This window comes from Rhinatrema bivittatum, chromosome 8 (genome assembly GCF_901001135.1).
Source record: "Rhinatrema bivittatum chromosome 8, aRhiBiv1.1, whole genome shotgun sequence".
Taxonomy (NCBI): domain Eukaryota; kingdom Metazoa; phylum Chordata; class Amphibia; order Gymnophiona; family Rhinatrematidae; genus Rhinatrema; species Rhinatrema bivittatum.
Genome location: NC_042622.1, coordinates 33,284,951 through 33,298,507, shown reverse-complemented (window position 1 = coordinate 33,298,507; position 13,557 = coordinate 33,284,951). Strand labels below are relative to the sequence as shown.

Below are 13,557 nucleotides of genomic sequence, written 5' to 3'. Positions count from 1 at the left end.
GGGGAAGGGGATTTGGAAAGAACCAAGACAACCGGAGCAGAGGAGGAAACCCTAAGGTACTAAGACTGGCTTGGAGCAGTGGTGGCAGCAGTGGTGCTGGTGATTAAAAAAAATAAATGGTAGGAGCTGAGCAAAACAGCAAGAGTGACTGAAACTTCCCTAAGGTGTACCTCGAGGGCTGAGGCAGAAGGAAAAATGGAATCAAAAGCCCAAGGCACCAGGAGGGGCAAAAAAAGTACCAGGAGTGGCATGAAGGGCCCAAGGAGTAATGCAGCAAGCATGCAAAGCAACAGATGGCTAGGACAAGAACAAAAGCTGGCAAGTACACAAGGGAAGGGGGTTTCAAAAGAACTTCAAAAAACAGCCATAGTGAAGGTGCCTGTCCCAGTCAGAGGCATAGCTTGGACAGACATGGCTGGGACAGGCATCCTGGTTGATCCTAACAGCAGCATATGCTTCTGTCAATGATTAAGCTACAGTATGCAGATCTTAAGTACACATGAACGGTACAGTGAATTTATGACTGGCTCATTAAATCAGTTATGGCTCCATCTGTTATTTGGATACCTGTGGTAATTGAAGAGCTATTACATGCTGACGAGTGCTGATCCCCAAGATGTGTGGGGAATCACAAACAGCACAAATACTTTAAAACCCCTAAGGCATATAATGTGGGGAATCACAAACAGTACAAAAGGGTCATAACCCTGAAGGCTTAGAGTGTGGTCAATCACAAACAGCACAAAGGTATCAATCTCCAAGGCATAGAGTGTAGTCAATTGCAAACAAAAAGGCCTAGACAGCAAGATGAAAAGTTAGACAAGAGGTGGGAACAAAACACCCCAGTATATCAAAGAAAGAAATAGGGTGGGAGAACTAGACAGATTCAAACAGCAAACACAGAGGCACCAAAACTCCCATGGTGGTACATCATAGGCTTGGCAAGTAAGCATAGTAGCAGCAAAACCCCCAAGGTGGTAGATCTGGGTCATGGCAGGTGGGCTTTGGGGTACATTTTAAGAAACAGCGTGCATGCGTACATTTGTTCTCGCACCAGGCGAAGGGGTCCTTTGACTGCTACTGCCACCATCCCCAGATGGCAGTACTGTTGTATGTTGCTTCTGCATATGATGCATCATGCCAAAAGTAGTTAGATGTCCCATTTGCTTACCTCTGCTAATAGCCCTGGCACAGTAATTACACTGAGCAAAACGCGGGTCCTCTGTCACTTTAAAGTGGCTCCAGATCGCAGATTTCTTTCGTGATCCCTTCTCTATAGCCTTCGGGGTGGATGCTGGCACTGGAGCTGAAGTAGTGGGTGCAAAATGAGAAGCAATGCCAGGGGCAGTCACACTCTGTGCCTGTGCTGACTGCTCTTCCTTCTCATCATCAGTTTCATCTCTCCCCTGCAGCACTGAAGTGGAGGCTAAGACAGAACTAACTAATCCTCCTAAACCTTCTTCAGCTATTACTTCTTCCATTTCTGATGATGAGAATCTCACACAAGATGATTTTTCGTCGGAATCAGAAGCAAACAGTGCCTGCGCTACATTGTCAGCTCTAAGTCGCGTCTGCTGTCACATTGCTGCTTTTGGGTCTTGCCCTTATGTCTTGCATGGCTCAGCCTCCCCTTCTCTCACCTCCAAAACTACAGGGTTAGAAACAAGTGGTGGCGATGCATCTTTAAATTTCATTTTTTTCCAGATGGAACTGCCTGCCCCTCCAGAGATTTTAGATTGGAACAGCTCCCTTTTTCATTTTAATGGGGGACTGGCACTGCCTTTTGAAGTGCCTCCTCTGCCAGTCCCAATCACTCGACCACTTCTAGCTTTCCCTGATATCATGGATTTAATGTCACTGCTTACTAGGGATTTCAATTAAAAGAATTATTTCCAAAAGAGGCCTACTGAGGATTTGGCTTCAAAGAGCACCACTGTCCCAATATATGTGAGTCTGCAAATCTGCCCACAGACAGACAGTGCAGTGCCTTGATGTACACTACAACTGAGACTGCTCTGTGTGCACAATTCCTAGTGATGCTGCTTCTTGTTTGAAAATACCAACTCATACTATCTCCCACCCACACCCTGCCTGTGCCTGCAACTACCTACCCCAGGGGGGTAAGATAAGCAGCAAAATGCCACTGCTAGCAGCTTGTCTCAGTGGGAGAGACAGAGAGACCGTCTAAGATCAATAAAAAAAAAAGTACGGTCAAAAAAAGCCTGGCTGGCTGGCACTGCAGCAAAATCGAACAAATATCTTTTTCAATGGAAAATTCTATCAAAGTAGCTAGCTATTGAATACAGATTTGAGACACTCAGACTAGCTCTGAGTAAAGCTACCTCCCTGGACCACCCCTGCAAAGAAAGAGCGTGGCACACCGCATGCTTAAGGTATAAATATAGTATAGCATCATCAGGAACAGCGTCACAGAGCATTGAGTGAGAGTGGTAATTGGCTGCATTAGAAAAATGCTTAGCTCTGATAGGTTGCATTCTCGTCTCCTTGCCAACCTGTCTGACGCACTCTATGACAGGGCTGTGAGGTCCCTTATGACTCACAGGAAAGGGCTGGTTTTTCTTATGGATACTCCCACATGGCCTTCTCATGTTTCAAACAGCCACTAAGAAATGACTGTGAACCAAAAGAATGAAACTAATATATAATATGTTTTATTCGTGGGGGATTGCCATGCATTTCGCGAACCCACGAATCAAACGAACAGGGACTTATGCATTGCGGATTGCACATTCATTGTAAACAAATGCACATCCCTAATGAACAGAGGTATCAATCTTTCTTGCACCTGTTGCTCATGGAAAGCTTGTACGACTTCCTTTACAATATTTACTATATAGGATGACCTCATGCAGGATGGCACTTCTGGAACTCAGTTCTTCTGTGGCATCCTTGAAGGGTTTCAGGATTTCTATCAGCTGCCTCATCACTATCCAATCATAATGTCCCAGGGGGCAATTTTTACTTATCTCTGTTTCCAGATACAGATCATACTGCTCCACTAACTTCTGCAGTATCATATAGGTGGAATTCCAGTGGGGGCCATCTTGAATCAGATGCTTACGAGGCAACTCAAATTCTTCTTCTTACAGAGAATTTGACCCCCCTTCACGCTTTGATGGAAATGCCCCATTATTTTCCTGCAACTCTCTATCAGGTCCTTCAGGAATAGATTCCTGTCGTCCTTGGGCTCCAGCCCTAAGGCATCCCTCACTGCCAGGTGTAGTAAGTGTGTAAAGCAATAGAGACCCCGAAAGCCGCCATTATCTATTGCTGCTTGAAGATTTCCTCTTCTCTGGTGTAGCTGCTAACACTCCCCATCTTTCTTATGGTTGACAGAAAATTGCATGAAGTATGAGGGCTATCTAACACCTGGGTGTGCAGCACAACCCAACTGCACCCTAATCCTTGATGCCCACTACTGCTGCCGGCCCTTGCCTTGGTTAGGTCCCAACCGAGTGCCCTCAGGGAGAGGTAAGCAAACTGGTCCAGCTTTTGCTACCTTAACCAGCTGCTCCTATATGTGATTACTCCACTGGTTGTACAGGGTGGGGATAACTTGCCTATTAAATATAGTGCTGGAGTGCCCTTAGTAATTGGGGGCTAACATATGCAGCAGACTCTCCACAACCTGTAGGAGCTGATCATCCAGGGCAATTGTTTCCCTGATGCGCCTCGTTACTACTTTAGATGCTGTCTGTCTTTTACCCCAGGACAGTGATATTTAACACCACCCCATTTCCTCTATGGTGGGTTGCCATTAGGGTTGCATGGCAGGGGGCTTTGGACCTGCCACCTGACTGGTGAAAGGGTCTGTAGGGTGGGCTTGGGAAAAAGACTTCCCCTTTTCAATCCCTTTCCTCTGGCTTTTATTTTCAGTGGCATAAGGGTTCCCCAGGTTAGTACTGCTACTCTCCCCTGATACCAATGCTAGCAGATGCTACTTCTGCAGGTGACGTTGCATACCAGCATTTGTTGGATGCTCCACTTGCTTCCCTTGACTGATATCCTTGCTACTGGAGATGTGCATCAGGTGCCTGATAGTTTCCGCTTTCGGTTTCGTGTAGCTGCTGGAAAAGTTCATATTCTCACGGATCGGCATTTTGTTTCCGTATAGAATCATTTTCGGATTATTTACAATCCCCCACCCTCCTGACCCCCCAAAACTTGCCTAAAGTCCCTGGTGGTCCAGTGAGGATCCTGGGCGTAATCTCCCGCTCTCAGGCCGTCGGCTGCCAGTAAACAAAATGGCACCAGTGGCCCTTTGCCCTTACCATGTGACAGGGGCTACCACAGTGCCATTGGCTGGTCCCTGTCACATGGTAGGAGCAATGGACGGCAGGCACCATCTTAAAAAATGGCGCGGGCCATCCATTGCTCCTACCAAGTAAAAGGGGCCGGCCAATGGCACCGATAGCCTCTGTCACATGGTAAGGGCAAAGGGCCATCGGCACCGTTTTGATTTGTGGCAGCCGACGGCCTGAGAGGGGGGACATTGCTCCCGGGACCCCAGGCAAGTTTGGGGGGAGGGGCCGGGAGGGTGGGGGATTGTAAATAATCCGAAAATGATTCTATACGAAAAAAAAAAATGCTGATCCGCGGGAATACGAACTTTTCCCGCGGTTACACGAAACCGAAAGCGGAAATGATCAGGCACCCGATGCACATCTCCCAGGAGGGAGTACGATATCCATTAGATGTGTAACATTTGTAGATTGGAAAGCAGCAGTGAAGTGTTCAGCCATGAAAGCGGCTTCCCTGCAAGATCTCAGACAGCAAGAATACCTGAATCATCCTATAAACATAATCAACGTGTGCTCAGCATAAATCTAGCCAAAGCAACCGTAAGCGAACCTCACTTCCTCAATCTTTGAAGAGTCACACAGGCCGATTCAGTAAGCAGCGCGGGGAGAATGGGCACTCCAAGTTGCGCGCCTGCTCTCCCAAGGCGCGCAATCCTTTATTTAAATGAGGGGTCACGCTAAAAGGAGGCACTAGGGACGATTACGCGCCCCTAGTGCCTCCTTAGCCCAGGAGAGATGGCCCTGTCAGGGGGTTCAGGAAACAGACGCTCAATTTTAGGAAAACGGACGCCGCTAAAATTGAGCGTCCATTCTCCTAACTGGACTGGCTGGCACATTTTTTTTAAAATGTATTTTAACATTTTTCGTTCCTCCATCTTAGTATCGCTAGGCTATTAAGTCGGAGGGTGTACAGAAAAGCAGTATTTTCTGCTTTTCTGTACACTTTTTCGGGCTTCTCGTAAATTAACGCGGATTGGCCACACATTTTACTTTCAGTATTCTGGGTGATTAACTAATTTGCCTCATCAACATGCAGTTGCATGTGGATGAGCGCTATTAGCTTCCAGGGGGGTTTGGCTGTGCGTTTTCGATGCGCTAAACTCCTTACAGTATAAGGGGCAATAGACACGTGTCGAAAACATTGCGGCCAACCGCGTGTTATACAGTGCGCACGGCCGAGCACACTTTACAGAATCGGCCCGATAGGTCGTTGCCATCGCATTCACTAAATTTTGACTGTACAATGATTAAGTATAATTCGGTACAGTTTTTTTTTTTTTTTTGTAAACTTGTGTGTTCATTTTAAAGTTGAAAATGAAATGGACAGACTGAAAACATATGAAGTAAAGAATCTTTTCCTTGCTCCCTATATTATTTAATAGAAATATTCACTTCCAGTTTGATAAGCTGTGTGTAGTTATAGCATCTAGTTCATTGCCATACTTTTCTCTTTTTAAGAGCTAACAAATAAGGGGCCCTAACTCACTAAATCTCACCCCCCCCCTCCCCTCCTCCTCACCATAGGCACAGAATGCGAGAAAAACCTTAGGATGTCATCAATTCAGGACTTACAAGCAATACTCCCAGTAACCACTAATAGGGCTGAGCGCGGCTACCGCACAGGGCTGGCAGACAGAACGCTGCTCTTGAGAAATTCATTTCCGAGAGGGATCTTATTACAGGGACCTTACTGTGATGCATACCAGGAATAGCGTGCGTCCAATCTGTGCAGGTTAAAGACCTTCATATACCGAAGCCACTGATAAAATTTTGCTTTTTCTCTAGAGGAAGCTCAGGGTGTCATGAAAGAGCAGAATGGTGGAACAGCAAGTGTGACTCATTTTAGGCTGAAGGGATTATTCCTCATCATTTTTGTTTTTGTTTTTTTTTAATAAAAAATATACACTTTTCCTATATGGACTCATTTTTCATAATGTGAGAGAGCAGCTGGTAAATTTCAAAAACAAAATGATAAAGGCCAGTGTCTTCTTTAACCAAGGATTGAAGCACTGATCATTGGTGCTATTGCACACAAGTTTCAAACTTCTGCTAGTTAAAGCTTTGTTTGTATTCTTTTTACCTAGGACACTACCAATTGCTTCAAACTTCTTCAGTTCCATTTTTGCTTCATTTGCCATGGTCGCAACCATGTGCTTTTTTTTGCATGCAGTACCAATCACATGCATTAGATATTTTTTGAAAGATTTGCACATTAGAATGGTTGTAAAATACTGTAGTAATTCTGTATTTTGTCTTATCAATTTATAAGCTCCAAAGAGCAAGGACTATTTGTTATGCACGTCTGTAAAGCACTGTGTGTGCCTGGTAATGGCATAATAATTAGCAACTATTGTGATGTAATAATTGTGTATTAGAAGTACAAATAGACCTAATGATATTTTGTTTTGGATTATAAATTCTTTATTGAATCTCAAACATCGAAACATAAAATAAAGTCTTAAAGGAGATTTGAATGCTATGAGGATAACTTTCAAACCAATGTGCAGGGCAGCATATATGCACGTACATGGCTGTGAGCAGATCTATGCAAGTATTTTACAACCCGCACATATGATATACATGCACTTTATAAAATATGCACATCTCTATCCCGTAACATATGCACACATGTAAGCTTACATGCAGATACATGCAATGCATTGAAACCAAGCATATTAAAACGGTAAATGTGTGCATTTTCCTACCTATTTTAAAACTATATGCAAGTATATTTTACACCCAAAAGTACAATAGGACTTATTTGTGTATGTCCTGATTTACGTGCGTAAGTCAGCCAATTTTAAAGCATGTGCCCGTAAATTAAATTAACCAGTTATTCCAATTAGTTTACCAGTTCTCCCCATCCTTCTCCAGGTTATCGAGATCTTCCTAGTTCTTCAGTCTGAACTCCCCTCAGTTTACCCAGACCTCCCATCCAGTCAGTGCTACATAACAAACATGCTTAATATTACTTCCACCAGATAATTAGCAGGTGTAAAAATACACAAGTTAGCAAATGTATGCGCGTAAGTGCCTTTTAAAAAAGCAACTTACATATGTGAGTGTTAGCCCCCATCTTGGAACGCTCCTAGACCGCCTCGTTTTCACACGTGTATATGTACGCGCAAAAGTAAAATATGTGTATTTTTACTTTTAGAAAATACAGAATAATTGAGTAGAGGCTACTTGTGTCTATGTATACTAATTGTTATGTGTGTAATGTTTTGAAAGTTCACCCCTATATGCCTAGTCTTATATGTTTTCTCAGGTTCTAGATTTTTCTAGGAGCCGTTTCTCCATTGGAGCAAAAGATAGATAACTAGCTTGATTGACTTTCCATGACATATCTCACACCTTTTCTAATCCCCCTACTAGGACAGATCCATATTTTCTCATGTTCATCTGATAACTAACTTCTTTCCCAAAATACTATATTAAGACTTCAATGCGGAAATAGTTCCCTGAAACCTACATGACATGTGTTGCTTCTCAGAAAGGTTAAGCTACCCATTAATGCTAAAAGTCATAGCAAATTGTGTCATGCTAGGTCAGATCAAACGTCCATTGGGCTCAGCATCCTGTGTCCAACAGTAGCCAATCTGTGTCATTGGGAAATACCTGCCAGGTCCCAAAAGATTCCCAATTACTTATTGCTCATCCCCAGAGATAAGTGGTGGGTTTCCTCAAGTCCATCCGGCTAATAAGCATTAATGAAGTTTTCCTCCAGGAAATTATTCAAATTTCTTTGAAAGCTAGCTATGCTAGATGCCTTGACCACATCTTCCAGCAACAAATTCCTCAGCTTAATTGTGCACCGAATGAAAAATTATTTTCTCCAATTTGTTTGAAATCTGCTACCTGCTAGTTTCCTAGAGAGTGTTCCCTAGTCCTGTCTGAAGGGCAAACAACCGTTCCCTGGTTAAACGGTTTCACCTCACTCATGATTTTATAAAAGTCTATCATATCTCCTCTCCTAGCTGACAGGTCCTAACCTGTTTAGCCTTTATTCCATCACTTTTATCATTTTTTGCTCATCCTTCTCTGTATCGTTAATCATCCTTACCCTAATAAGTTTATAATGAATAACAAAAAAAACCCAAAACTGATTACAGCTAATCAATCCAAGGGCAGTTTTCAGAGGCACTTGCCCAGGTAACTAAATAGTTACCCAGATAAATTCCCCAGGTTGAAAATTTCCTTCAGTGGGCAAAAGTATACATGTGCTACCTTTGGTCACGGCATAAATGGGCAGAGCTGGGGGCAGGAGAATGGAAGGGAATATAAAATATGTGCGAAGATTTCATTTTGCAATCCTGAGCATACACTGCCATACGCTCTTTGCAACTAATGTCATCATCCTCCGGCTCCAGATTTTCAAAGGAATACTTCATAGGCAGTTTCCCTTTGAAAATGAGCTTGCAGACCAGCACACTTCCCATGGGGTTTGATAACTGGCACCTACTTGACTAGGTAATCTACTTAGGGCCTGATTCACTAAAACTTCTCCCATTCTTTGTCCATGGGGAAAAGACCTTGATGAACTGTGCCCTTAATGCATCTTCTTAATGAACTTCTCGGTACTGAAAACACTGCTGCATCAGAGAAGTAACTAACTCATGTTCTGGAAACGGGTGTGCAATGCAGATGCAGAATTAATGGTCAATAAGCAAAAACAGTTATGCAAGATGACACCTTTTTATTGGGCTAATGATACATTTCCTCAGGTCCACAAAGACCAAGTAGGTCAGAGCAAAAGATGGAAGTTGCTAGAAAATACAAATGAATGACAGATTACATTACAATGGTAGTGTGAAGGGGAAAAGGAAGGAGAGGGGGAGGCATGATGTGTTAGAATGATAAGGTGACAGAGGGTCAGCAGGTTTTTGTCTGGTAGTGAGCTCAGAGACCAAAGTCGGTGTTAGTCCTGAAAAAGGTACCAGTGAGAAAGATGCTTCAAGCAAATTCTGAAAGGAGACCATGACACAAAATCCTGCAAGTCACCGCATTGCAAATGATGCCATCGCCTATCACAGGTCGCCATAGTTATGCACGTGGCCCATAAGGGGATCCCTATGCACGCTCCTTCTTTAACATGAGAAAAGGGATGCTCTACAGGTGGAATGGACCAGAAGTCAAAGACAAGAGTAAACCCACACAGACACACAAAAAAGAGCAGGACACATGTCTCAGGACCAGACCCCTGCACCAAAGACCTTTCGGTCAGGACACTGAAATGGGAATTCGGAACGATCCAGGAACACATGAGATTTGAAGTTAGAATGGTTAAACTTTCCAATGCCAGCATAAAAGGACTTGGCAGAGACTTGGATTTTTAACTCCTTGCAAAAGAGAATTCTACAGTCCTTCTGTCACCATCTCATCAGTAGCACATGAAACCTCCCATCCTTTCTCCTTCCCCTTTATCCTACCATTGTAATGTAATCTACAATTCTCTTCTGCTTTCTAGCAACATAATGTTTTGCTCTGACCTGCTAGGAAGGGCGTGTCAGCTCCCAAAGGCTCATCCAAAAATGTTTTTAAGTTAGTCCAATAAAAACTTGGTATCACCTTTTTTTTTTTTTCTTTATTTCCGTGCATTCAAGTGGACTAATGAGGTTACCATGCTTACCATAGTCAATATACTGCAAAAGGGCAGCAACTGTTTAACTGGGAACCACTCGAGAGCTGAGACAGCAGCTCAGTTTCGAACTTACTTAATCCTTGGTCTCTTCTGAGATGGATCGTGGGCACTAATTAGCATGAATTGTGAAGGTGCTTTTTGTGATATGGACACTTGGCAATGAGGCAGTCTCAACAGAAAGCAATAAAATAGTTTTATACAGAATTCTGAATAATGGAGGGACTCTAAGGGCTTTCTTTACAAGTGACCAGAATGAAAACCATTTGAATTTATTAGCCAAGAGTTTTAATAGGAAACTGAGTTTAATCAGCAGGTGATACTGCTACTGTACAGTACAGTACTTTAAGATTTGTCATACTGGATCAGACCAAAGGTCCATCAAGCCCAGTATCCTGTTTCCAACAGTGCCCAAGCCAGATCACAAGTACCTGGCAGGATCGCAAGGCATAGATAGATTTCTAGCTGTTTAACCCAAGAATAAGCAGTGGATTTCTGCAACTCTACCTTAATAATGATTAATGGACTTTTCCTCCAGAAACTTGTCTAAACCTTTTTTTAAACACAGCTGCACTAATAGCTTTCATCACATCCTCTGGCAATGAGTTCCAGAGCTTAATTATGCATTCAATAAAAAAATATTTTCTCTTATTAGTTTTAAATATATTACCCAGTAACTACATTGTATGTCCCCTAGTCTTTAAATTCTTTGAAAGAGTAAACAACCAATTAACATTTACTCATTCCACTCTATCCTATCTTCCCTCAGCCGACTTCTTCAGGCTTAAGTATATACTTAAGTAGATAGAAATGCTGTGAGAAAACCCACCCCCTTGCACTCTACTCCAGTACATAATATTGTTTAGGTTAAATAAAATACTTCTGCACTATAGCACACAGCCAGAGCTGAATTGTGGTCTATGGCATCGTAACAGGAAGTAAATTGGACAGACCACTGGGCTTTATGGTCCCTTTATCTGTGGTCATATTCTGTTTCTATGGCAACAGCGAAACAAAAGCTTGGATTTAAAATACGCTTCAGATTAAAGAAAGATTTTACAAACTACTCCCTCGTATCAAAAGCGGTCCCTTCTCTAACAAGCGGGTTTTGCTTTACGCGTCCGTTACATCGGCTAAACGGCTTTGAAAAATTCACAAGTGATCCTGCTGTGCGTGCTCACGGTATTGCAATGTTACCGAGGTCTCCCCGAAGATAAATTCGAGAGACAAACTCATTGATGTTTGAAATGAAGGCTTAGCCATTCCACTGGATGGGGACTTGGAAATCTGCTCATCCTGTGTCTGTCTGTGCTAAGTGGGTTGCTTTGATCATGCGCTTGTTACACAGAACATGCCGAATCCCAGTGTATTACGGAAACATTTCCCCAAATGCTGATAATATCTGTGGGAGGGGCTGTGGGGAAAGAAGTGGGAACTGTTAAGCCCATGGGGGTGGGGACTGCCAGAGTGTTGCTTCCGTCGGTCCCGGGTAACTCAGCGCATTGCTGATGTCCTGGGGTAACCGGTTTTCGTGGGGCTGGAAGTGGGCTTGCTAGGCAGACGGAGAGGTTCCCCGATACCCGAGAAGCACAGAAAACTGGCGGGGCAACTGTTGTGCAAATCAAGTCCTACAATAGACTACTGGCATAAGCAAGGACGTGACACTGCTGATACTGAACAGCTGCACTACGACTTACAAAATGAGCATTTTAAATATGTACAAACTTGGGGCCCATACATTGAATACTGTAAGCGAACCTAATTGCTGATATTTTTCTTATGTATGTTATTCTTGTTGATATATATTTATTGAATTTTAGACATACGAAACTGTTGGTACGCTGGAAAGAGTCGTGAAATAAAAAGTTATTAAAAAAAAAAAAGTCCCTCCTGATTAGAGATGGACAACTAAATTCACGTGAACCAGTCAAATTTTAGCTTGGTTCTCTTCTACAGAAATCTTGCATATTTGCCAGAGTAGGAGGCAATCCTCCCAGTCACGCGTGTTCCTTAAAATGCCACAGAACAACAGTCCTGTGAATGAGGCAGAATATACAATTTAAAATAAAATATACTGTGAATTTTGCAGCAAATAGCGGCATGAATTAGTTTGTGCGTAAAATGCGTGATGTATGGACAGAGATGGATTTGGTGCCCATGGCAGTCTAGTAATTTATTTATTTATTTATTTATTTAGCATTCGTTTATATACCGAGGTATAGCAGACATTGCCTTCACTCCAGTTTACATTATAACAAACCAGTTACATTTAAATCCATAACAGTAAAAAAATGGAATCAGAACAATAACTTAGTAATGGTCAATAAATACATTAAATATTAGAAATATGACTGTATAAAAATCTTGTAGGGGGACGGTTGATACCGTAACAAAAGCGAGAAAGGTTTCTGTGAGTCAGGGCAGTTGTCGTAGGAGGGGGATGGCTCACGTAAAATGGAACGCGCAGAGGATGAAATCAAAGATTTATGTTCTGCTGTCATTGGGTGAGCAAACATTGCAGGGCTGTGAGAGTAGCCAGGCTTTAAGTTCTTTTTAAAAAGATTTTACGTTTTTTACGTTTATTTAATTTGGCACCTCCCCCCCCCCCCCCCCAGTGAAGTTTCAGTGTCCTATTGGTTGGTGCCCACGACTCCTCGCCTGTTGGCTCAACCCTTAAATCTGGCCCAGCCTACGGCTTTTGAGAAATTTCTGTGGATTTACTCACAAACTCTGACAGGACCGTCCATCCCCCACCCCAGCGCAATTATTCCCGACTCACAGGTCACACAAAGCCAAGTGATCAGCTGCTAAATAAGGATGTAAAGTCATTTGGAATGAAAAGGAAATTTTAATAAAAAAGTTTTCCATTTCATTTCAATTCACTTTTAAAACAAAAAGAAAAAAAAAAGAGGACACAATTTTGCTTGAAAAGAACATCAGCCCCGTCAGAGGAGATGATAAACCCACACTCCTGGGCCCAGCTCCATAAGCACCCCCCCCCCTAACTCTATTGAAGAACTTCACAGGGCAGGAGCTATCCCCCATGGCTCCTGCCCCACCGGTGATGCGGTAACAAATGGCGCTGGCTTGGGTCTGGGACTGGCTAGTGAATTATTGTATGGAATGAAATTAAAAATGGCTCTGTTTTTGGTCTTCCGGTGCCATTTGTAATCGCTGCACGGGTGTGGCAGGAATGACCAAGGGATCGTTCCTGCCCCACAAATAGGGGAGGGAGGGGAGATTGGGGGGAAGAGGGCCCAGGGTTTTTGTTATAGAGAGATGGGGAGAAGGAGGTGGACCTTGGCCCCTTTATTTTAGATATAATAAAGGTCTCGCAGGAGGGAAGGATGACCGGTGCTTACGGTGTGTTTTTTTTTTTTTCAAAGCACTTAGCTGGTTAGTGCCTGATTTTCAACACTAACTGGCCAAGTTTAAACCAAGGAACCCAGCTACACTCAACCAGCCGGTCACATTTTGACAAGCGAGATTTAGGTGAATATTCAGCTGAAAAACCTAGGTTCAACTAAATATTCACCCACAGATAACTGACTGGAAATAGCTTGCCATATCTTGACCATTCAGTGGAACTTTGAATAT

The 13,557-nt window shown here is 43.1% G+C and overlaps 1 protein-coding gene across 5 annotated transcripts in view; it reads right to left on the bottom strand.

The window, feature by feature from the left end:
* SULF2 (sulfatase 2) overlaps positions 1-13,557 on the bottom strand; it is a 371,939-nt gene that overhangs the window by 271,914 nt on the left and 86,468 nt on the right. The window lies entirely within an intron of this gene.